Genomic DNA, 27,026 nt, shown 5'->3' with positions numbered 1-27,026 from the left:
TTAATACTAATAAGACGGGGCAGACAATCTATAATACGATGTACAGTACATTATCGGCTGAATTACTATACTTCAGTAACTGGAATACCGATCAGTAACCGGAAAGGTTGTTAATTATAGTGGTGGGCTCATTAAGGCTAACCACCTGACTGCGGCAAGGATCATTAATTGATTAGGAAATGTTGCTAATCAGCTGCAGGAGGAGAAAAAAAGGAACAAAAACAACAGCAAGAAGGGGGCAAATTTAGTATATAAACAGTAGAGTTAAACGAGAAGTTCTGATGCTCGTATAGTTAAATAATATTTAAATACAATAGACTGATACATAATAACAAAAACTATATGCAATGTTTCATTACCTAGTTAACTGAGTGGGATGTATGTTTGTAGAAGTAATGAGTAATAGTAATGACTGAAACAGTTTAAACTAAACCTAATTATTCACGCCTGTGACACAGCTATATTTAAATGGTTTGGCTAAATTGTTTTGCCTTGAAAAGATAAATACATTAAATTAAAAAAAATTGATTCGAAATTATATTAGTCAGGTCGAAAATTTTCGCAAAATTAATTAAATTGGGATCTACTTCGGGCCCTTTAATTCTTCATACGTGATCAATCATAACTTATTTGATTGATTTTATATGTTAACATTATTAAGCTTTTATGATATAAGTTATACCAACTTTATTATATGTAAGTGCATGCATGAATACAATCATCAGAACGCATGAAACTCTTACTAAATAAATGAAACTGTAAGACACGTGTTGATTTATTAATGTAAAAGATTACTTATTGTAATTGTAATCTGATAAGTGGAGTTCCCAACTGGTGACATTATTAAGCTTTTATCACTTTTTAAATTTATTTTAAGCTAGTCGATGAATATTTAATTGTCTTTCCATAAATTTAATAGAAATATAACCTAAAGTATGAGATATTAAATGTATAAAAATCCAGCAATGAGTTGACTAACTTTCCGGCAAAAACATTTAAAATTGCGTATGGCGCCATCTGTTACATTTTATTAAAAACTTTTTATATTATTAATTACTATAAAATGGCGTAAAGTTTAATTTTGAAATTTTGATTTATAAAAAAATTGTAAATGCTAATAACGAGTAAAATCCGACCCTATTGGAGATACTACACATGACCTTCCTCTATCTCTCCACGTCGTCTATCAAAGTTTAAAAGCATCAATTCTCTAATATCCAAACTTCCCTGCAAAATTTCAGAAATTTTCGACAAAAATCACAAGAGTTATTAAGCTTCAAAGTGGAGGAACAAAATCGTGTCCCCCACAAACACTAATCATCCATACATACAGAAAACCCCCCAAAATTATTTTGTGTTTTTCGACCGATCGCCATACTTTCCATCTGTTATATACTGTATAACAGCCGCGAAAGTAAAATATAAAATATTTCTATAGAAACAATATTTAAATTTCCATATAGATCGAAATAAACTTCAATGAAACAAATTTAATCTAAAAAGTCGGTAGTAAAACTCTTCAGATATTTCTCAATTGCCTTTCCCCCGCTTCTTTCAAAGATGAAAAGACAACACTTTTAAGAGAAAAAGGTCACAAATTAGGTTTGCAACATCGGCTAGAAAGAAAGAAAGGAAAAAAAAAATAACAGTTTTTTTCTTTCTGAAAAGCCGCACTGAAAACTCCAGACTAAAAAGTCACTAGCTATACATTACTAGATAGCCAGTAAGCAGTATCATAAATCCAAGAAGATGGTCTAGAGTCAAGTAAAGGGGCTTAAACGTCAGGTCTAGTCATTTATTACCACTAGAAGCAAGTATAACAAGATTCAGTCTCACCTGGGTGAGAAAAATTTAAAGAAAATATTCAAAAATTGTTATAAATTTATGAGTACAGCGGAGTGCTATGTTCAATCATTGCAGGCATTTATGTATTGATTCATGATAGTGTTTTATTTTTTTCAAAAAAGAAAAAAAAATGAAATGAATAATGTTCGTATAACTTATATAGGACAATCTATATAAAAACTTCAATTTAAACTTTTATGAGCTATAAGTAATTTAACGTCTGTAGTCTATTAATGACTATCTGCGAATGATATAAACAATTTAAACGTTAATTTTTGAATATATTAAATCAAAATTTATTAACCAGAACCTGCAACATTATTACCAGCTGGTCGTAAATTTATCAAGCTAATAACGGAGCAGATAGATGATTTTTAAAAAAGAAGAGTCAATTCGCAAGGATAAGTGTTTAAATTTAACATATTCTACTTTCAAAGGCACCGCAGTATGATAAATCAATGTCAGAGTCTAGCAAAAAGTGATATATAATAAGCAAGCTTTAAAACCTATAATGAAGATTTCAAAACAGAAACATTACATGTGTAGACGCAAAAACTATAAACGAATACAACAAAACCCTGCAATTAGTCAACAAATTTGAAGAAATCTCTTTCTGGAAGCCTGTCAACTTTTTCACTTCCAACATGGATCGATATAGGTCCTATTGACAGGGATGTATTCAAAGTCTTCCATCTGGAGAGTGCAAGAGCGGAAATGAGACAGATGTGAACGAAACTGTCATACGATTCTTTCTCTAATACTACCAAGCGAAAACTATTAACGACCCAGTTAAAGTGGAGTAAGATACAAAGTATAAAATAGTTCAATATCTTAAAAACTGTACACTTAAATCGAACGTTTTCGCCTTGTATAAATCATGAAGAAAACTTGTTTTATTTATTTCCAGATGGCTTAACTTGGAGTAATAAAATTAAAGAACAGGATACTTCACTGTAACTTCCCAATTTACAGTAAGAAAGTGCTTTAGTTCAGACATCTAATAAACAAAGTCATTTACTTCCATCGCAACCTCTGTACTTTTGAAGTTTAATACATTATGAGTAAGAAAACTTTCCCTTTTTTTCCCCTTATTTTTATGACTGGTATTTCTTAAAAGCAATTTTCTACTCGTTTCTTTGCTAATAAACGCAATACCTTCAACCACTTCACGCCGTCAAATTATACACATTCTTTAAGCCATCAGACTTTTTAAAGTAGTTTCCTATTACTCCAACTTTATAATTTTAAACTTATATGGACACATGATTTATTCCACGTCAAATTCAAAAATTCAAAAAAAGTTTTTACGAACGCTTATAGGTCGAATAAATCACGTGCTACAACGACGAATCGAATAAACCTATCCGGTCGAGAAATTATTTTAATCTGCAATTTAATTGGAAGACGTCAGACTTTATAAATATAAGATCTCTTACGTTTGGTTTATCGATTTGGTGGTCAATTTTTATGAATTTACGCATTTAAATGAAGTTAATTAAAGTTAAATTGGAAAAATTTAAATACTTACTCAATCTTTCGTCCTGTTTTGCAAGAAATCAACTATTAGGCTATCTTCGTAAAACAAATCCGACATGATCTCAAGGAAACAGAACTTCCTGCAAGATTAATATTAAAAAAATGGTTAGCAATAATAATAATAACGGTTTAAAAAAATATTTAAAAAATGTACTCCAAGTCTGCTGTTACTCATCCAGTCACGTGACACGTCACGCTACCAATCCCGCACGAATTGATTCCTCCGTGTCATTTAAAGAAAAAAATACTTTACGGATATTTGAATTTTTACATTTTTAACGATCGTAAAAAACATCCGATAAATTTATTATCTTATCGAATAATATTAATGAGAATAATAATCATATTGATAACGGATAGGGAACGGAAAGTTTATTATAATTACGTCATAACTCTTCCGATCAGATCCATTTTAATTTGAAATTTTTTAAAAATATCTAGCACATAACGTAAAATTTGTAGAATTTTATGAAAGTGTATTTTTAAAATATGAATCTGCATTTTCGTGTACGTAAAATAAAATATAATTAATTAAAAATATTAAAAAGGCCATAGACATCATCAATTTATTAGAATTTAAATTTCAAACCGATCATGTGACCACATCGACCAATCGCGGGAAATAATTTTAAAAATTTTAAATTTGAATAGAGCACGTGCCGAAATAATCCAATCGGGTCACGTTATTTATTTGAATTCAAAAAATTTTTTATATTACTTATTTATTATTATTTTTTTATAGATTTGGAGGATAAAAGAGTTATTTTATTAGGCTATTATAATTATTATATTGTGTATATATATTTCCTGCTTCCAGCCAAGTCACAAAGCCCTCAGTTGGATATATATTTTTATTATTATTCAGCGATGCGATAAAATCGAGGTGACACACTGGGGAAAAATATGGCATTCAATAAGAAAAATTAATAATAAAATCCAGAATAGATATCATTGTTTGCAATGAAAAGATGTATTTTTTTCGAAATTTTTTAAGCTCTTTTGTGCAGTTAATATATATTCATCTCCGATATCTCTCAGGAAAAAAAGGGGGTAAGATAGATTTGTGGATATAACTAGAACATTGTCAAGGATCAAAATGTAGTAGAGTCCTGTATCAGGAAAGTTATTATGTTCGAACAGAAGAGGAAGATGATTACAGAATCTCATATAATAATACAGCTTTACTTGATATATCATTGTTTTCGAAGGAAGGGATTTTTGGCAATGGATAAAAGAGAACAAAAGGAGGAGACACGAACAAACGAGTATGAGAACAACAGAAAAGAGCGACTTGCTTTCTTTGACAGAAAATGTCTGCCTGCAGCTATTCTTCTTTTCCGGAAACCGAAATCATTTTTTCCTTTTTTTTCTTTTTCTGTTTTTCCCTCTCGCAGCCGAAAGCGTCATTTTAACAGAAACAAGAACACGGGGGATATCATCTACCTTGGAGCCAAATTTCGATGGCGCTCCCTCTCTCCCCGGGGAGCATCAATAGTAGTAAATCAGAAATTTGATATTATTGAATGATTTAATTGGTGAAAAATGTGTCAAGTGATGTCGTTCTTCGGTAGGATTTTCGCGCTGCGACATTAATTACAAAACGCAACATATTGCTTTTACACTTTGAAAGAAGAGAGCAATAATTAATTTCGTCTTTCCCCTTCTCCTCTTTTTATACACTGTATATATATAAATCCATTATCTTGTTTATTTTTGATTGTAGAAGAGAAATCTTACGCTTACTCACGTTAAAAAATCTAATTAAAAATCATTTTAATAAATCATTACTGTATTAATTATTATACATTAAAAAATACATTTAATTAATGTAAATGATAGAAAATTTGACTGTTAATTTTTGAAATTTTTAGTAAAAAGCCAAGCTAATAAATTTCATTTTAAATATTCATGCTAGATATTAAAAAACAAATGTAAATTATTAAATTATTTCTACTTTATTATTAAATTGGCAAAAATCATTCTGGTTTACTATTACGCTGAATATATTATTTGTATCTCGATAGGAATTTGTACTCTCGTAATCTCGCGTCACAATCGGTTTAACGACTCCAGATAACTTTTATTTAAACACAGAACAACACTACGAAGTCTCTGCATGTTGCAAAACTGAGGAAGTTTCTAGCTCAAGAGCATCTAACCTAATTCTCGTTCTAGTTCGATTTCTAAACAGTACGCGAATGAAAAGTATAAAATTACCCTTGAAAAACAATTAAAAGAATGAGGTGTCAACAGTAATTTTTTTAAAAGTATTCAGATCATAAAAATTGGGTGACTAGCGTATATACATACTCATACACACGTTTTTTTTTGCATAAATCACCATATAACGCGGTTCACACTCATTATAATGCTTTAACGTTGCAGCTATTAGTAGCCAAAATGTTTAGAAAATATTAAAATAAGTTGGCAGAATGTTTATTTAGAACTTCCGCCAACTTCGATTTAAAATTCTGTTTTAAAATGTAGCATAATTTCGATAATTCGATACCTATTAATTACTGCATAAGCATTAAAATAAACTAAATTAATTAACTAAATAAAAGACTAAACCGTGTTTTCAAAAACAAACAAACAAAAAAAAAATGCTAAAAATGCAAATATTTTTGCGAATAGACAAATATATTTTGATGTATCACGTTTAATATATTCGAAAAATGTAAGCGATTTGTTATTTACAATGAAATTTGCGCGATAAATCGCTAGCGATAAGCGATTTATCGCGCGACACTTTCACGAATCCTTTATTTTAAAGTCTCTTTACGCTTCAATAACGAACGAAACACGATTTTAGAAGCGTGTGTAAATCGCAAAACAACACGATACATCGTTATTGTAAAGGATTCGACTGGCTGATGTGTTTCACTAACGGAAACACGTCAGCAACGTTTCGAATTGTTCAGTTGAAGCTTAATTAGTTTGCAGGAATTATTTTCTGGCAGGGTGGAAGAATATGGACGAAGAGAAAGCGTTATCTGGTTGAACATTAGAAAGGAGAAGAACATTACCAACATACAACAAATGGCGAGATACTAAAAGCGATAAAAGGAATTTGTGAAAAATCAATGACTTTTGAGAATAAACGTTACGACTCTATTAATGCAGACATATTTTATACTAAGCGAGTTCTTTAAAAAAAAAAAATAAACCAGTCGAGGGCGACGAATGGTCTGTTAATATCTTCCAGCGGTTGGAGAAAAAAAGGAATATAATATAGAGAATAATATTTTTCTTTTACCGGCATAAATTTTATTCCAGCAAAGAAACTCGAAACTTTGAAGTAAATTCACTGGAGATCTTGCATTATCGGGAATAAGCTAACACAATTGGGTATTATAGTTTCTCTCTTGTGTACACTAGGAAACGGAGCACAAACACTCGAGACAATTAACACATCGAGAACACGCATGCAAATTGCGAAAAGTGTTTATTAAATTTTCTCGTGTTTAAAAGTATTTTCATTTCTGTATAATATTTTCTTTCGTGCACTTATGTTTGCGCATAAATTGTTACCCTCTAGAGACATTAATGAGTGATACAGTATATGCGTGACGATTATCCAAGTCCACGATGCGTTCTTCAATTTTTATAAAATAAATGCACCAAAATATGAATAATAATAGTAAAAACATTTCTACGTCTATAAGATTTTATTTTATGCAAAATTTTCAGCAACAATAAAATAAATTATACCCTACAGAAAAATTATAATTGTTGCCATTCTCGGAGAGAGCTTTTCTCACGAGCATTTTCAAATTTCATCTCATGTTTCTGGGACACCTTCATTGATAAGAAACAACTTTATTACGAGCTTTTTTTTTTGTCCTACTGTAAACCGAGATCGTGTTTCGATAGGAGAAAGACGAGAGATAAAGTAGAAATAAGAGGGATGAAAGCGAAAGGAGAGAGGAAAAAATTCTGCACATTTTTTAATATCTACTCTCGGAAAATTCGTTAATTAAAATCAGTCTAGCTTCCTCTTTCGGAATTTCGAAAGAATTTTGTTGATAGTTACCTCGTTACTCGAATATTTTCCCTAATCTATCACTCTAACTACGTCACTGACTTCATTGATTGTCGATTCGCTTTTATTAGTGTGTCAATTTCCCAATATGCAATGCGCAATATATCGTCGGCAATGCATTGTGGGATTTTGAAAAGTTAAAAAATTTGGCTACCAATCACGGGATCGTTCGTTTAACCAATTAAATAACTCGTTTTATATTCATAAAACCAAAATTTCGTCCTCCGTCTCACATTCGATAAGTTTAAAATTAATTTCATTTGAAAATTCAAGTAAAAATAAAATTATCAATTTACTTCAGCTATTATTAATTTCCAATAATTTAAAAGTACAAAGTTGATTATTATTAATAAATACTAAAATTAAATTCGAAGAAAGTCGTTAAAATTTAAATATATATTCTCTCGTTTTGCTTATACAGAAAACAAAGTTCGAATATTTTTAATCATAACAACTAAAAATTATTATCGTTATTTCCCGTGTTTATCGTCAGAAACCAAAGTTTATCTTTAAAAATAAAATAATAAAATTAAACAAAAATTTATTTTTTATAACCAAAACTTTCGATTCTTGAATAACTAATGCGCCATTTTTAACGACTTCTTAGCTTATTATCTTTACTGTACTCTTTATTTCTATTTTTTCAAATTTAAATATTTAAATATTCTACTTGTTAGAAACATTAAGATTTAGAATATTAATATACATTTATATATATATATATATATAAAAACATTATATAAACAAACAAGAATAGAAAAATCGCGAGACGTTCATTTATTATCTCCTACCTTATAACGTCACGGTGTGTAATCAGTTTAATACTAGGATATTAGCGGTCCTATCAAAAATTTTATTCTACAGTATCATTTCTAGCAAGAAAATAATAATTTTTTATTAAAAAAATGAAATATTTGCGCGTTAAATTGATGTATTAGCGTCACGGCACGTAAACGATTTAATGAATGTCAACTTGGAAATTCTGTTTTAACGTATAATTCTTTTATTAATATATCATTTGCATTGTACGATTATTTACCATTTGTTTTCTTAGAAAGTAAACTATAGTTCAATTAGTTTCGTTAGAAATGAATTTTTTCGCTTAAGTAACGTGCGTGCGAATTTTATGCGGCATCTGAGCGTGTTTCCGCAGTTGACATCAATTTTTTTTTTGTATTAAATTACTATAATGTATGTATTAACATAATGATTTTCGAATTATTTAAACTATATTTAATGTTTAAAATAAAAATTCCAATGTGGAATATATTACCCGTTGCGTCTTACGTCGTAAGAATGCTATTTTGGTCTTGTGCTGTCAGAGAATTTACTGCAAATTAACCTCATTCTGAGACCAAAAAAATATCAATAAGCTTCGTTTACTGGAAGGAATACTTTAACGAATCCTGGGCTAAATCGTTTTTCACAGCATTACAGTCATTTAGAGAGGGGAGACTTGGGAAAAAAATCGAAAGAGTAAAGTTACTTGGAATGTTTCAAAAAAAAAGTAGGATTAAAAAATGTGCGTAGCAAACTGGAGGATGAGAAATATCCCAGAGTCGAAACGTCCTTACAAACTGTGTCAAAGCATTTGTCTTCGAGTTGAAGGGGAAAGCAGGAGGAAGAAAATCGTGAACGTCTACTCCCACACATCTATGACCTTAATCAGACAAAGATTCCGTCATAAATGACCAAATTCTATTTTAATATTAGAGGAAAGTTTTCTATTTTATTAAGGTTAAAGTTCACAAACGGCACAACATTCATAAAAAAAAAAACAATTATTCAATCATTTTTAATTTTACTCTCGCCTTTGTTTTCTTCTCCGTTCCAGGAAGACGGCACTCGACTTGCTCATTTTTAAATTTATTATCTTTCATTTGGAATTGAATGCAGTATTTTATATTGCAAGACCGTTAAAATTGTTGAAAAATAGCATTTTGGATGCACGTTCGAAGTAACTCAAGCGTTTTACCTCCGCCCAAATTCTGAAAATTCTGCTAAGAAATCCCAAGTTTAATGCTCTTAAGAACTAAACACTCCACCCCTGTAATATCTGCCACGCTTCTCGTAATCATTTAAGAAATTTGGCAGGGAAGGTATCTAAAAATACAGTTTAAAATTTTTCACATAAATATACTTAAGTTTTCATATTGTAATTATTTTCTCCAAGTCAATATTAAATATTGCACTTGGAGAAGAGTGCAATTATAAAATAGAGGGCCATTAATATTCTCCATTTTTATAATATAATTTAATCACGAGACTAAAGAAGTTGCTTATCAGGTGTATTTATATTCTCTGTATTCCTTACCAGTTTGGTAACACATTCTAGGTTTCTAGAGTCACGTTCAGCACAGAAAAAGCAAGTTATTCTAGTTAATAACTTGGAAATTTTTTAAAGTTCTTCATTTAAAATCTCATTCAGTCTGAAATTTAATCTAAACGACGGTCGAATCTAAGTGTAATCAATTACGAGACCACGGATGAATTTTCTGAAGATTAGTTAATTACATTTATAAATTTTGGGTTTTATAATTAATTTTTTGAATTTTTAAGGTTTAAAAGTGTTTTTAAAACATTTACGTACCTCTAAACACGTTAGAAAACATCAAATTCATTAGAGTAAACCAAAGAAGAACTTCAAGAAAAACTAGTTTTGAACCAAGTCCTTAAGCACAAAACATGAGAAATTTCTGTCCAGTGACAATTTAATCACGAAAAATGTTAATAAAAATATATTTTTAAAGAAATTATACGACTCAACCCTCTTATTTTTCTTGGAATTTTATCTAAATTCGCATAACGGATAATGGTAACTTAGGCATGGATGAATGACATTTAAGAACTGGAAATGGGAAGATTTCTCTCATATAGTCACGAATTTTGAAATTTAAGAAATTAATAGTCAAAGTAGGTCAAAAGAACAGATGTATACACATACAATTTATGGCAATACTATATATAGTTTATTGAATATCTCGGAATAAAGGGGTTAGTCAGAATGGGATTTCTTCTAGTGTTTTGTTATTCTTTCTTATCAATCCCCATTGGATACGTAAAGATCGACACACATGCGGCCGTCATCACGTTGGATAAACAAAGAATTCACATAATCTAGTTACTAGAGTATCGCAAGAGTCACGTTCGACACCAACTCCCACTGGTAGCGATGCTATTTCGCCATTTTTGCCTTAACAAGCAATTTCGTTTGGTTAGTTCCATCGATTGTAATCGTTTAGGTAAATAGGAAGAACACGGATTAAGTCTCTCATTTTTTCCCCTCCTTCTTCTATTTTATTTTTACTTACTTTACTTTCGTATAGTTGAAATGATCAATCATCTCTTACGAGTTTCTATATATATGAACTGTCAAAATATCCAGGGATACTTGAAATATGGAAATTTAATATCCGAAAAATGATAAATGAATGGATTTTGATTTTGTAGAATTGATAGGAATTCCTTTTCTAGTTTATTTAAATTGGCTTTGCTCTATGTTTCGGAGCCGTTGCGTGGTTTTTCAAGATGGTGGATTCTCGTTTTTCTTGATTTACTCGCTTTTTTATGGTATAATAAAGTAAGTATTTGCCATGTAGAGTGGGAAAAACTACAGATGAGTGCTTACTGAAGGGTATCGAGAAGTTTGAACTAAGTTAAAACAATTTAAAATATGTATACCTTACGGATTAGAGTGGGTGCTCCAGTAAGATTTCACAGGATGCTGCTTTCTAGTATCACAATCGGGATGTAGAAAGAGCAACATCCCACAAAAAAATTTGGTAAGGATTTTTTTAAAAACAATTTTTTCTTGTTAGTTGGTGGGAAATAAAACTTTCCTCTCGCAAGATTATATGGAATCGAATTGCTACAGAACTGATTGTCAGATAAAATTACACCATGATGGAGGATAACAAGGGATAGAGCAAGATAAAGCTATCGTTGAGACCACAGAAAGTGGAGGATTATAATCGAAAACGTCCGAATAAAGATTCGTAACGAGCCATAAAAAAGTACAAACGAAATCTTGATGCTTTGGAACAGAAAAATGGGCAATTATACGTACCTGATAATGCCCATATCCTTTACCCAGTTCTGTCTTATTAAGCTTTATACGAGAAGGCGTAGATGGATATCAAACAGAGTCAAAAGGTGGTTTAAAAGAATATGTGACTCCATCTGATAAATTATAACTATATCCTTTGAACCCGGATGTGTTTTTAACTAACCTTTTTTGTAGATAGTTGAACTGTATGATAAAAGTTTCAGTTATAATATTTTTAAGTAGGATGGAAGATTACCTTTCACTGCAAACAATTATTTTGTAATAAAACAAGAACAAATGCTACTTTTCACTAATGAATATGAAAAAATTACCGCAGTTTCTGTATTATCTATGTTTGAAAGACACTTTGAACCATTGCTCCAAAGGCATTGCCTTTGGAGCAGTGGTTCCTCTTGTAAGCACGGGGTATGCAGTGGTGCGGGTTACGTGGAGTTTTTATTTTCTACAGGGGATTAGAAAAATATCTAGATTATACGCAAGAAAATAAGGCACTCTACTAAAGACAAAACACTACTTTTTCACTGGGAGCGAATAATATTTTTCCTCTAAGGAACTAGAAAAAGAATTACTTTTCACAAGTGGATAGAAAAAAAATTCACTGGAGGCAAAAGAATTACTTTTCACTAGGGACAAAAATTACTTTTCACTAAAGGCTATATAACTCACTTTTCACTGGAGGTTAGACGAAAAAAATACTATCATCCTCCAAAAAAATTATTTTTCACTAAATATAAAATAAAATTACTTTTCACTAGGGGCTAAAAATCTTTTATTGTAAAAATTTTTTTTTTTAAGACGGAGCCATGAGCGTATTTGCTTAGCCGTAAGATTAGTTTCCCAGAACACCTCTAACAAGATAGAATTTTTATTTTTAAATTACGTCACGGGTCGTAATCTTCATCTTAAAAAAAGAGGTATCGAATCTTTATTCGCGAAAGGTCAGAAACGCCTGAACTGATTCAGTAAACTATCTCGGCTCAGGAGAAGACGTGTGTTGACAAAAGAGAAGGAGAACTGTTTAAGAAGCCGCGAAGCAGAAAGACATAACATGACACTTCTATAAAGGAAAAGATCCCCCGATGACAACGAAAGGGTGTGACACCGCTACACTATCTGAGCATGCGTGAAATGACAAGCCAAAGTGACACGTCGGCACTTAAACTATCGATAATAAAATTAAACTTTTCTTATTGATGTTTAAAAATAAAGAAAAATTAAGATGCGACCGACCTTTATACGCTATGAGAATTCTTTGTTCGGAAAGAAAATATGGAAGAGTCGTCTACCTTGAACCCCTTCGTGTCTTAAATTATCCTTGAAGACCGTATTTACGATGTTTTTAAAAACAATTCTAATGTCTGAAAATATTTAAAAATAAATTACATTTCCTGTGACGTGTTTTTCCTGGAAACAGAATTATTGCTACGTAGCTAGAAACTGCACACGACATTTTCCTGTACTTAAGAGTGAGTTTTTCGCTTCTACATTCGTCTCTTGCTTGATTAGTGAAGGCGGAAGGGTGACCTTTGACCTGGTGGCGTCCCACTTCGAGTCACTCTACGCAACCTCCGCATTTACAAAGAAAAAATTCACGACATTTTCATTACCAGTATCTTCTTTGCTGTAAGAACCGGTTAGTGAAGTGTCGTGACCCCAGACAATGACATCCACGACCCACATCTACCTGGGTGTCTAACCTACATACCTGACAACTTTCCCGGACACATGTTTGATGTTTCCCAGAAGAAAGGGGGTTGAGTTAATTTAGTCGATGATTGTGTGCAGAGTAGTTTGAAAGAAAGAAAAAAGAGACAGTAGCCTTTGACCTAGCTTAAAGATTGACCTCAGATCAAACGTCAGAATTCGATAGGTGTGTTGTAACTATTAAACGCTTCGTTCCCTCTATTAATAATATGCAGCTGGCTACATCTGTTTATCCTTCTCTGTAGATGCATAAATATATAATTAACTAGGATATAGCTTAAGCCATTTATTAGTAATAAACAAGTATATATTATGTATGTACAACCGTGTTTTTTAAATATGAATATAAGTCAAAAACACAAGCAACTAATATACGAAAGTGATACATATTCTTTGGTATAGTTTCTGTGTGATGTTAACTAGTCTTGTAATGCATCGACTACGTGTTTATGAAGTTACCGGAATTACTGTACATAAATCAAGACTGATTAAACACGACGATGAAACCAACAGAGGAATGTCAAGCAGTACAAAGTCGCATACCGGGGCCAACAATTAAGAATTGAGATAACGCACAACACCGCATGTAACCCGACATTCGCTGAAATTTAATTATATCTTTAATGTAAATGCTATAGTGAGAAAGAGAGACGTTTCTTCTGATTATTACTACTAACACTACAACTACTGTACATTTCTTAGTGTTTCTTCTATCTAATTTTGTATAAATTAGGAGAGGATCCACGTGCAAATCTCTACAAATGATTTACTTTTTAATTATTTTAATTGTGTTCAGGTTGTAGATGAGTCATCGTTTTTTGTTTCGTCCCCACGTGTGTAACTCACATCCTGATCGATGTGGGGTGGTGGAGCTTTTGTTCAATGAGAAAACACCATAAAACAGAGTGACTAATTTATTTTATCGACGGGGGATTCTGCATTAGACATCAGAACACTATGTACAGTACAGTACTAGAATAAAATTAGTCGAATGCTAAAATAAGAATTATTTTTTCTGTACATTAAAGAAGCGTTACAACTGCTTTTATAATGCTTCTATTCCTAAAACTTCAACTGTTATACACTAATAGTTACCATAGTAGTTGCTGCGATAGGTTTAATTGTGTTTACTGTATTGGATTTGAAATGCGAATATAACTTAATAGTTGCTGTTATCAGGTAGTTGAAGGTCCAATTTGTATGCTCTATGGTGTATATAACTGCCATTAAACATGTATATAGAGAGATTTTAGCGAAGTGAATTCAACTACTACTTGCATTATTAACTATGATACACAATGCAATAATTAGCTGAAGATCCACTTTGAAATGTTCACTATAAGTGTGGGTCAATCATCACTCTGCAATTTTAGGAAATGTATTAAAATTATAGATCCAACTGATGTTACTAGCAATCCAACTGAAGGTTCCACTAGTTGAACTGCTAACTGAAACAATCAGGTGTTTGAATTCAGGGTTCTAATATTAATTGAACTGCTAGAGGTTCCAGTAGTTGGACTACTGGTGGTGCCAGCAGTTAAACTTATAACTAGAGCCACCAGTATCCGGAAGATCTATTATTAATTGGATTACTGATGGTTCCAGCGATTAAACATAACCGATGTCTCAATATTTAAATTTGGAGCTTTATTACTGGAGCCTCTTTGTTATTGGAAACCAATTGCAAACTCCCAGAAAGCTAAACATAGTTTTATCGTAACTCTTGGTAGTTGAGTCTGGATCTAGTTCAACACGCGAAGAACCGCTTCCACTCTTTATCATTACAAGGTTTAGATAACGTGAAAAAAATCTACGATGGCAACATGTTGGAAGTTCGAATTTCGCCTATCATTTGATGCCATCTAGTGGAGGAAAAAGCCGAAAGTTTGAGATATCGATTTACTTCATAAAGTCACCATCACTCATTCGAGAATGTTAAACCATACGTTTGATTTAGTTCATCTATAAACACAGAGGATAAATGGCAAAATAGCCAGATGTTTGGAAATTCTTTAATTTTAAGCTTATGAGAAATTTCCAATTTTTCTTCCCTCTTATGTTTCTCTTATTTCTTTCTTCTTTTTTTCATTTTAACAGAATCAATAGAGTTTGTGCTTTTCAATGACATTAGAACTTCTCGTTTCAAGGGTCAACTTTCGACTCGACTGTTTACAAACGTTCTTGTTACAAGGTTGAAATAAATACTTTATTTTCTTTTTTTATATTTCAATAAAGGAAACAAACCATTTAAAAATAGGAGAAAAATCTTTTTCCTTAAAGAGAAAGTTAAACGGGGGTTAGAAAAATATCTATTGAAATCAAAGAAAGGAAGGTTTTTCTAAAGGATGTTTGTTGAAGGGGAATTTAACGAGGTAAGAAGTCAATTTTAAAGTCTTAACAGAAACTACAACTTGAAGGAAACCCATTCCAATTACTTTAATAAACTTTAACTACATTTTAAAGGCTGGATTGGCTACAAATTTCCGTTAGTAACGTCTCTGTTGGGGGGCCTCCACAATGACTCGAATCCTCTTTGCATCTGTGAAGCTAACCAGCGGCACAGTGCCAAAAATGGCAGGTGGGCCTTTCTATAAATACTCTAAAGTGGCCACCTCGGTTCCACATTCTTGCGAGAGGAGGCCCAAAAGCTTGGAAGTAGTCCAAGAATTTCAAAGGAGGAGGTTTTTATTTTCTTTTTTTCCTCTTCTTGGAAACCACAACAAAGAAACAAACAGTTGTATCAAATAGCATCACTTCTTACAAATTTGCTAATTTGACCTTCGGAATTTTTATTGATCTCCAACGTTTATTATGGGGATAAATGAGAATTTTTATGTGCTACAAAAATCAATAGATCATAGTACGGGTTGGGTGGAAAATTCTCTCTTCTCTCTCCTTTATTTACTTTTAAACAAAATTAAACTTCTAAGAATGGATATTTTTAGAAAATTCATTTTCTAAGTTTGTACTTTAAGATTAGTAATTATGCAAAATGGGTGCTATTTTTGAGCGAGAAAATTTAATTTTATAAAATTAAATCTTTGAATACTCCTTTTTTTAAAGGTGAAATTCTATGAAATATGATACCAATAGGACCGTCTGAAAATGAGAGTTGCTTACGTTGTAAGTATCTGAACCTTGATTAAAGAAGAAATTCCTATTTATCCTCCTACTAGTCAGTGGATTTTCCCCCGAGGGGATGAATATTTGATCGACTGGCGAATCACTGTTTGGTTTTTTCCCTCTTCATCTTCGTTCCAGCGAATAGAAAATTCATCTTCTTCTTCTTTAAAGTTGAAATACCTCCAGGGACGTTTTCCCTCATTTTAATAATTCATCTTTCCTAGAAACTAACAAATTTTCGATCTCTTTTATAAAATTATTATTTTTTTATTTTAGGAAAACAAACTTTGTGACATAAAAATAATATTAAGTTTTCTCCGAACTTTGTGCATTTACTACAAGAAAAATCCATATTTAATCTCCGAAATATATATTAAGTCAGAGGATTTTCCTCCAAAAAGAAGAATGTCATATTGTTATAGTGGATTAGTAATTTTTTCCAGCTTAACTCTATCAAAGGGATACTAAAGCTAACATTAGAAAGAGAAATGATCCTAACTTTTGATCGAGTTTTTGAGCTTACACTTAAGGAAATTAGATATAAATTAATAAAATAAACCTTCTAATTTAAGAAAAAAATAATAAAACTCTAATTTCCTCAATAATATTCAAGCGCCATTAAAAACGCGAACAGAATTTATCCTCTGACACGTTTCAAAAAATCAGAAGATTTTCCTCCGAATGAAAGAGAGAATACTTTAAATGCTGTACAGTCAAACAAATTTTTCACTCGACTATCTAAAATTACTCTTAAAATTACAAAATTTGACCTCGATTTAAGCAAACCCATCCTTTAAAAAAGTTTATCACGAATTTTAAGTTCTTCCTAGAGACAAAAGGAGGGAAACTTGATAAAAAAAATTATATATATATGACGAAACAACTTTCTAGTTTAATAAAGAAAAAAATAAATAAATAAAGTTTAGTTTTTCCTCTTTCGAGAGAGAGAGAAACACATTCTGAAGTGTGGAAGTGAGTAGAACACAGTTCCATCTAGGTTATTTTACCCATAGGGGTTGTCAATCATATCCTCTCTACCTGCAGCTGACTTCATTGAAATTCAAAAGACAGAATTGGATATGTCTGTAGAATAATAAAAGATATGCTACTATAGTAACAACTAAATGTTAAAAGTCAAAACTGTTCTATGCAAAATTATAAATTCTATTATGAAAACACGCTCGCTAAATTACAAATCGTATATCTTCGTTTAGAATTAAGTCAGACGGTAAGCTAATTACGAATAAAAATTGAATATATTTCTTAATAAATAAACGAATATTCCTTTGATACAGCTTTTGCAAAGTGTGAATTTTATATTATTGGATTAATTTGAATGCTTTAACTCCATTTTCCACCCCCATCTTTCTATCAATAAGTCTAAGTCTAGGAGCAGATGTTAGAGTTCGCAGACGAGATGAGTTGCACCTGTCAACTCCTTAAGAAGATAAGTAAACACGAACACTTGAAGAATATCACAAGATATGAGGTTTTGATACTATATATACAGATATACAGCTTTACTTCCTCTTCGTGACTTCTACGCTGAGCCAGAACTAAATTGGAAGCTTAAGTTTATGACGCCAACTTCTCTATTGAAATTTTGGGGGATAAATAGGGTAAAATTTTATTGTGTCATGTTAAAACTCTGTGTAAACATGCTTTTTTCCTTTGTGTAAACGTGTTTTTATGAGTATGGGATCAATACGGGTCATAGAACAAAGTATGCACGACTCATGCTGATTCCTGAACCATGTGGGAAATTCCTGGTTAATTATAAAAAATTACCTAATCTGTAATCAAATGTTATTGTTAAATTCGTTGCAAATGAGTAAATTATGTAGGAATTTCTTGCAAATTTTTCCTAATTTTAATTATGAACAAAGAATGGAGTCATTGCTTACATTACTTTAGTAGAATTTTCTTCACAACGCTTATGAATATGAAATATATGTTTAACGATCGGGAATGTTTAACTCATGTTAATTGCAGGTCATATGGTGAAGAGTTTAATGAAACACCCCCTTGTTAAAGCTTAAAAATTTATGTAAAACTTGATACAGATGTTATTTTTATAGCTAGAGTTGCTACATAAAAGGATTTTTTTCCCTATTAAATCCCTGTACATTTGCTTCATTTAGGCTCTCTTCCAAGAAAAACTTATAAATATTTTGAGAGAATCATCACGTATTAATGCTAGGAAAATTTAATTTATTTTGTAAATAGTATAAATTTTTAACAAAAATTTCTCTGGGTCTTCTTCATTATGAATCGTCATGTCAACTTTGAGCATAAACAATTTTATAGATAAATTTTCCCTCAATTTATCCGTAATTTTGAAGATTTAACTTAACTGCTGAGGATTTAGATTTTTAACGATGATTCCTGCAAAATGCAATTGCACAAAATGCTTTGAATACCATAGAAAATGCATGCAAAGGGGTTACAATAGTCAAAGTCCACAGTAAGAAACCGGTTATAATCGATTTTTGGTGTAGAATTACTAGATAAAAACAAACCTTCCATTGCCATAAGTTAAGATGAACGATGCTTAATATATTTTTCTTTAAGGGAGGAACATTTTTGTGAAAAATCATCCGGTTTAAAATTCGTAAATTTTAATACAAATCGATTTTCCTGCACTAGAAGTGTGTGGTGGAGTGGCAATGCACTCGCAAACAGAGGAAGCAGAGAAGAGGAGAAGGAGAGAAAAAAATCATATCCTCTTGTTCGGTGATGTCTGTTCAATCCAGGTCAGTCGAATTTGACGATTGGCTGACCTTCCATCAGAAAAAAAAAAAATATTTTTAAAATATTGCAAGATGTAACACAATACTTACTGGATGAATTAGCATGAAAATTAACATGAAATTAATCATTATTGCATTTGTTTATGATTCGTAAGCATAGGTTTAATGATTTATTTTATTGCTGAAACCTATTTTATGATTTTTTATTATGTATCGATAGCAGAATATAATAAATTACATATGACTGCAGATGGTTTCGTTGATAAATTTTAATGTTTCTGCTTGTAAATTGGTACATAAATAAATAACGTATCAATAAAACGAATTTTATTTGTTACAAATAACGTTCAGAACGTAATTATCCGTGTAAAAACCCCAAAAATTATAAAGGAGCGAGATTAACAACGTGTGAATTCATATCCCACCAGGAGCTACACGTTTACACTGGTTGTGAGTTCAGAACTCGCACCTTTTGGCATTGTATCCAATTCTCCAGCAGTTGGACACGTTTGCAGATGCAAGTTCAGTTCATACCAGGAACTAATATGTATCAGGTTTGCATGTGGAGAGATCTGAACCCACATCTGGTAATTTAATGTTCTAACAGGTTGGATGCTTTCCAAACTGTAAGTTTTGTTCATAACATAAGTTGCCTCCTAGTGAGATCCGAACCCACGTCTTTTGGCCATAAATCTAATGCTTTAACAGTTGGATGCAGTCAAAAAGATGGATTCATATAACGAGTCAAACACTTCAGTATATAAAAACCATTCGAAAAAACTGGCGTTATTCACTAAATTAGCTCTCACTTATTAAATTAAAAAAAAAATAAACACGTTTAACATTTTTATTTCCAATAAGAAGGGCGTGTACGAACGAAGCGTAACTAGCGAACCGAACCTGTTATTATTTTTATTTTTTTGTATTTTTTCCTTAATGAATCTCACGTCACACGCGCGACTTTCTTCCACAGAACTGATTCTGAACTTGAATAACAGACTTATAATTAAATCTTTTATGCCAAAATATGCGCTACTTCCGCATATTTTTATTCTAAAATTCTATTTTTAAGTCACCTCCAGAGTAACGAAGCGAGGAGCGATTTTTCTCACTAGTGATGCGCTCTATTGCCGTCGATTTTGCAAAATCCTTCATCACGTTTCGTGTAATTTCGTGCATATCAAATTTTAAATTCCACTTTCTATTGTTCGTTCGCAACGTGACAGCTAAGTCGGTCGCGACATAGCGTCGCTTTGTCGCGCGCGACTCGGCGAGTCCGCAAGCGACGAATCGCTCTCAGAACTCGACTCTGTTCTCTTAATGATCCTCTTTTAATATATTAAAACGGTACAAAAGACACCGAAAAGAGGTTTAAACGACTACTTTTAGATCATAGAAGATACTTAAAAACCCATAAAAATAGCATCACCTCATTACCTACGTCAATAATTATCCAAGGAGTTCTTTGTGAAAAATACAAAACTCCCCAAGAACTTTCAATTAAACGAGATTTTTATGATTAATCGTACGAGATAATCTGTTGAAAGTATCCGAGATACTCAGAAAAAGTGCTAATGAGTACATTTATCTCGATAAATCTCTGGTATGCAATTTGTTCTCGCAGCAGCACGCCCCATAGCCGACATCAAACTGCGCCCATCGTTACGTAAATCTTAATGAAATTGACAAAGAGTGTCTTCAGATACTCGTAAAAAATTTACTCGGAAACTTAAAATACAAACAAAAGAGCGCGAGATCAAGAGAAACAAAATGGTTATCGCCAAGTTGGAGTATCTTCTATACTCTCAATTGACATACGTGAAAGCTGCAAGTGACGATGCGACAAGCTCAAGTGGTTGTCCCATCGTGGAATGTTTACACAGCTTCGCTTTGACAAGATAAGACACGTACGACTGCTCTTCCCAATCGCCATGATGAATGGATTAGTGTGTCGACTAAGTTGTCGGTCAGAGAAGCCCAACTGGAGAGTTTTATGGCCTCTCCACAAAATCGGAAATACGGAAACTCAGCTATTGACGTTTATTGGTTGTGATATAGTTCCACTGTACTTTTTCCCTGCTCTGCTACACGTAATTGAAGTGTGAAGCGCGAAAGTTCTATAGAAAGTTACGCGCGCCGATAAGCGAAGAAGGAACAGTCATTCGAGAAGTGCTTCTTCGACCTTCTTATGCACAAAGTTTATACATTATTACTTGTACACACATGTGAAATTTTACTTGTATGCTAATTATGCCAGAAGAGACGAGAACGTATACGTATAAATTATAGTTACGTGAGAAGTGACGTGAGCAAATTTTACACGTAACTTACTCATGCCAGAGAAGATATTTATATATTTTAAGTATATATCGACACTTAAATGTGTTAGAATGCCATTAAGTATGAGGATCATCACTTTTACAAAATTATAAGAGACGCAAATATTTACAGGTTTCTATAAAATTAAAGGTTCTATGAGGATTTACAGTAGAGAAAATTATAAAAAAGAAAAATTAGCAATTACAGTATTAAAATTAGGCTTGTATACGTTTACACAGGAAGCCACATTCGGAGGAAATTACTTATCGCACTAAAACACTTTACTGTCGCAAGCGGAAGAAATTTAAGCACACATCCCGTAGTAGCATTTAATTATCTAAAAAAATCTAATTTTTTTTCTACAAAATAAAGAAGAGGGTTGACTTACTTAGCTTGAAAATTTAATACGTGTCATTCGTCTATTAACTCAGCACACTCAAGAGTAACACGGGCACATGCTTCACACCGGGTGAGGAGTGTTTTGTACTCTCTGCCAGTTGCACACCGATGCAAGTGGCGAGCGGCACTTTTACTCCCGAATGTGACGTCACAACTGGTCGTATTCCACTTTTACAATAGGGAGAGAGTACAACGGCAGGATCGCTTTTTACTGCGATACCGGGAAAAAATTGAAGCAATTTCTACCCCAACCGACGAGGGAAGATGTATCTGCCGTATGCACGCTGCTTATGAATTTTGTATATTATTGATTTAGTGATTGCCGGTGAAGTAAAGTTGGGGTGTTCTCGAGGTTCGTTATCCGTGGCGATTGTGTTTGTGACAGTGATACCGGCGGCGTAGGTTATTGTATCGTTTGAACAGTTCGTGATTATACGCGTTTTATATAGCTGTGTATGAATGATATACAAACTTATCAGATACTGTACAGGTTAACTTGTATAATATACGTAAACATCCTGAATTTTCTTTCTAACTGCATACACCTGCCGGACACACTCTATACTTAGTATAAAAGTCAACATCCCGAACAAATCCCAAAAATACTTACGTGAATACGTTGTAAACGTCCTCGATTATCTATCTAAGCCATTAGTTGTCTCGTAAACACCCTAACGTCGCAAACAAACCCTCAATGTACCGTCATACAGCTGATATCCCGCACACACCCATTCAAACTATACATGCCAGTTTCTAGTAGTTGAATGGGTGTGTACAAAATGTTTCCATAGCACGTTCCAAAGGGGTTATTTTCGATAGTATAAAGACTTTTCTAAGTACAGGATACGTGTCTTCAATTTAGCAGCGTGTTAAATTACAGTCAATGTTTCGATAGGGCTGTTATACCTTTACGAGTTAGCACACGCGATGCATATGATAACTGAATTTTTGGAAGAATAAAAGTAATGACCAGTAGCCGGACAAATTGATCGGTTAAATCGATGGAACAGCTAAAAATAATTCTCCCAGTACACGTCATTGTTCTACTATTGGTCGATTTTGAAAACATCACGCGTCTCATTCAGCCATTTATTAGCCAAGATAATTTTTATTGACGTTTATTCACACATCCACCTCGTTTGTTTGTCCTCCTATTTAAAAAGTTCACTGGAGCATCCAAGTTTTTGGATCAGTTTTCAGACGTCTGAAAGTGTAGAAGAGAAGATGAATTTATATCCCGCAGCTCAATGTAAAAATTTCATAACCCCGTTGGCAAATATTCAGCGTAACAGATGGTTAGTATCAAAACTGTCGCCTGAAACATGACAAATAATGATATTAACTCTACGTAATGCGCCCGTTAACAAGAAAAGTAACAGTAAAACTGAGCTATTGTATGATGAAATACAGTACGTTGCAGGGTATGCACGGGATATTTTTGGGTAGGAGCAATAAATTAGCTTTGCACTATTAAAGGAAAGCTACTGACACTACAGGAAGATAATCGGTGTTATAATAAAGCTTTTTGCAAGGTGACACTGTAACGAAACAGAATGCGTTATACTTTTTGTAGAAAGGCTACTGTGTTACAGAGACTAGTGAAGGCTTAAGAAGGGCTAGCTGTGTTATAAAAATACTTTTGCAGTGAGGCTAGTGACACTAGATATTAATGTAATCATAGATAATGCGATACACTGTCTATGATGCCATAGAAAACACACCGCATTGTCTATGATGCCAACGATCAGTCTATGAGATAAACACAGGATATTGCAAGTAAAAAAGCGTGGAGGAATGCTTAGGATAATACACTTAATAAATGCTGCATAGCTAGACTCTCGCAGCTTGAATTTCAGGTTATGCACTTTTCATGACTTGACTTTTCAACGAACATAATCACAGCGCGTTTTTTGGTCTTTTTTTATGGAAGATTTGTCACTAAACTTGTATAACTTTCTCCCCCTTTTTTTTTATAAAAGTGACGTTAGACTCGCCATTTTCAACTTTTACATTCTAAAAAAAAGGAAAGAATATAAAGTAAACCGAGTCAACTCATGCATTTTAATGTTGCCATCACGGGGGACAATAGGATATGATAGAAGGTTCGACTTAAAAGTAAAGACATGTAACCGCCTCCCGAAGTTTCACGGATCGTTTAGTACAGTTTAAAATAAATTTTTGACCACAATCCGCAGTTTAAAAAGTCATAGAAAACAATAGAATCGAACTGTGAAAAAAGAAACCAACCCTTTAGCCATTTTTAAAAGGTATTTTCAAGGTTAATTTTAAAAAAGATAATTAAATAAATTACCCACTAGCATTCGTTAGATATTCTATGATTTAAAGGTATGGTTCACGCTCTGTGTGGGAATAACCCTTTAATACCAAGAACTGAACAACCTTGAACCCCGGTTGACTTGTCAGGACGCAACCTTGAATAAGTAGCATCTAAAATGCGATAGATCCCATGCAGAATTTATTAAAGAGGTGAATAATTTCAGCTCTGGTAACCCGACAATTTTCAGGTATTCCATCAAAACTGTCAAATTTTGTCAAAGAGAATTAATATTTGTTAATTAACTAGGCATTAAAATTTGTCATTTACTCGAAGAAATATATCAAATTACACCTCTGTGCTATCTCATGGCTAAAGATATAGCAATTTGAGACGTATAAAGTCAGCACGGAGCTGATAGAGGACATAGAAATCTTATCTCTGTAAATAATAAATTCTTTTATCGTAGGAATGATGTATGCTGTTTCAGGTACAAAGTATTTGCTGTTATAGAAACAATAATTAGTTTCGTAATATCCGAATATAAAGCTGATATATTTTGAAATGATAATGTTCTATATCTATGTAGAACTCGTTACCGAATAATTATGTTTATTAATAATTAATATAACTTAGCACGTTATATTATGCGTTTATATTATATTAACATTAACAGTAATAACATATAATGAAGGAGGGTTCATGTTTCAGCAGCTGTAGGTAATAAAAAATACAAAAGAAAAAAAAGTTTAAGGTTTGCGTGTTTTTTCAATAGAAAAATGAAAAAAAATGTACATTTCATCAGCTGTTTTTCTACACTGTATTAATAATTTATACATTTCAGAAATTGAAAATCATATTTTCTAGTAGAAAAACACGTTTCGTCATCTAAAAAAAAAATACATTTCTGAAATTAAAATCTGTACTTTTCAATTGTCAAGAGGAAGAAAATCAGCTGATGAATGTTTCCTTTATTTAGAAAATTTGTATATTTCAGATATGAAAATTAACTGTTTTGACAGTACAAGAACGGAATTTTATTAATAAAAAAACACTGTATATTTTTTAAAATTAAAATTTTTAATTGGAGGAAAGAGAGGGGAGGAGTGTACATTTCATCAGCTGACGAAATTTTCTATACAAAACAATTTAATATATGTTTTTTAAAAAATGCTTAATTTTCATTAATAAAATTCCATTTCTAAAACTAAAATTTATATTTTTCGACATGCAAAAAGAGGGAAGAGAAATATAAAACTCATCAGCTGACGAACATTTCTTTATCTAAAAGTCATGTTTACAGCTGTATGACTCGAGCAAAACAAGTAAATATTCCCCATGCAAAAATAAACTCTGAACATCTGAGAATGATTCATTGATTTGAAAATTATACGTCTCGTAAGTTTAGAAAATTGTTCACGAATTATAAAATTTCATATCAAACCTATTTATATACAAGTATAAATAAAGATACTTAACGAGATATTCATACTTACTTGAAAACAAGAATGAGGAAGCAGTTGTATGTTGAAAGTAAATCAGAACCAGGATGTTACGACAAATACACACAATATACAAACGAGAACACGATAATTACAAACCAAATACAAACCCGGATGATATTTAGAAAGTGTATCTACTCAGGAAACAGGCTCAACCTATATTAAAGTATATGTGTTACATCTCTGTAGTCTATACATTCAATTGGAACAAGAGTTAATCATTCTTCTGGGCCATTATTGAATACATTTAAATTCAATAGTTTCTCGTATACATCTGATATCAATTATCTCCGGTTACGCGAAGCGTTACGGGGTATCAGAATTCAGAAATACGCCCATTTTTCGCTGGGTTATCAGTACGATTTACAAAATAGAACAAAAGATTTGGCACTGTTCCACACCTTTGTTTGAAAGGAACACGTTTTCTTACCGCCTAGCCCCAAATCTGAGTCATTAACGTCAAAGGTAATCATCATTCATGCACCTTCGATCATTTTTAAAATAGTTTGCATCACCCCCTTTTTTTTTCCTGAGCCATGCATGAAGGAGACAATTCGAGCATCACCAATTTTTATTGTCGTCTCTAATTGTTAAAAAAATGATAATTTGGCAAGCTAAATGTGTTAATTCGGAGCCGAAACCAGCAAAAAGTTCCTGGCATATCGGCGTACAAACTCCATATCAAATGATTTGCATCAATTATACTACTTATGTAATCTGTTTATTTATGTAGCAACCCTTAAATAAATTCAAGTGTTGCACAATACACGACACACGCTGCAAATGCAAACTTTCTATACGAAAAAAAAAACAATTTTTAAGAATATTTTTACGTGCGCATCCCCTGGATATTAACGATGGAAACGGAGTTTTTACCCCAAACAACGTCACACGGGGTTAATACACAGAAAGTGAAAACGTGTAGAAGAAAAGATCCGGCGAAACGGGGCAAAGTGCCGCGACTTAGTAACCCCCAGGCTAAACATACCAATCCGGTCATGTACACCACTCACCTTATATATCAAGTCTTGCAGAATTTACTGTTTCCCATTGGCTCCCTGTGCATAACACATCGTTATATCGTAAAGTATCTTAATATCGAGGGGCTAAACATCATATCACACAACCAACAACTTTTACCAACCACACATACTTCTGTTCGACAAGCTTCTGTCTCGGCCTCCTAGCGGATGTATGCCGCTAACGCCGTATTGATCATGTAGTAGCATTTCCCGGCAAGTGGCGCCCTCTAGTGGTGTACAAATGTCAATTGATTTTTCTGCTCTAGTGTTGCCAGGAATAAAAAAAAGAGAGAAAAAATGGCTCGTAAATAAAATAAGAAAATCGTGTTGGGAATTGGCCGTCGGTTCTTTTTTTTTCGTTTTCCTAATTTTATTTTTAGAAATTTTATGCTTGAAAATAGATACAATTAATTAGTTAAGTATCCGTAATGCATTCTTCCATC

The 27,026-nt window shown here is 32.5% G+C and overlaps 1 protein-coding gene across 6 annotated transcripts in view; it reads right to left on the bottom strand.

The window, feature by feature from the left end:
- The window catches only part of LOC136974071 (putative polypeptide N-acetylgalactosaminyltransferase 9), a 44,959-nt gene extending 18,208 nt beyond the window's left edge, over positions 1-26,751 (bottom strand). The window contains exons 1-2 of one of the 6 annotated variants that reach the window (XM_067268843.1): positions 26,575-26,751; positions 3,374-3,461 (exon numbers count right to left, since the gene is read on the bottom strand). The gene's annotated coding sequence lies outside the window, so the exon portion shown is untranslated. Of the gene's footprint in view, positions 1-3,000; positions 3,127-3,373; positions 3,462-3,535; positions 3,559-21,773; positions 21,919-22,394; positions 22,736-25,555; positions 25,775-26,574 lie in introns of those variants that run through there. The other 5 variants (XM_067268847.1, XM_067268846.1, XM_067268844.1 and 2 more) reach the window with 5 other exon arrangements.
- Between the last annotated feature and the right edge of the window lie 275 nt (positions 26,752-27,026).

Source organism: Centruroides vittatus, unplaced genomic scaffold (assembly GCF_030686945.1).
Source record: "Centruroides vittatus isolate TY-2023 unplaced genomic scaffold, ASM3068694v2 contig_341, whole genome shotgun sequence".
In the NCBI taxonomy this organism is placed as follows: Eukaryota; Metazoa; Arthropoda; class Arachnida; order Scorpiones; family Buthidae; genus Centruroides; species Centruroides vittatus.
The sequence above is the reverse complement of the archived record's forward strand: the minus strand, read 5'-3'. Positions and strand labels throughout refer to the sequence as shown.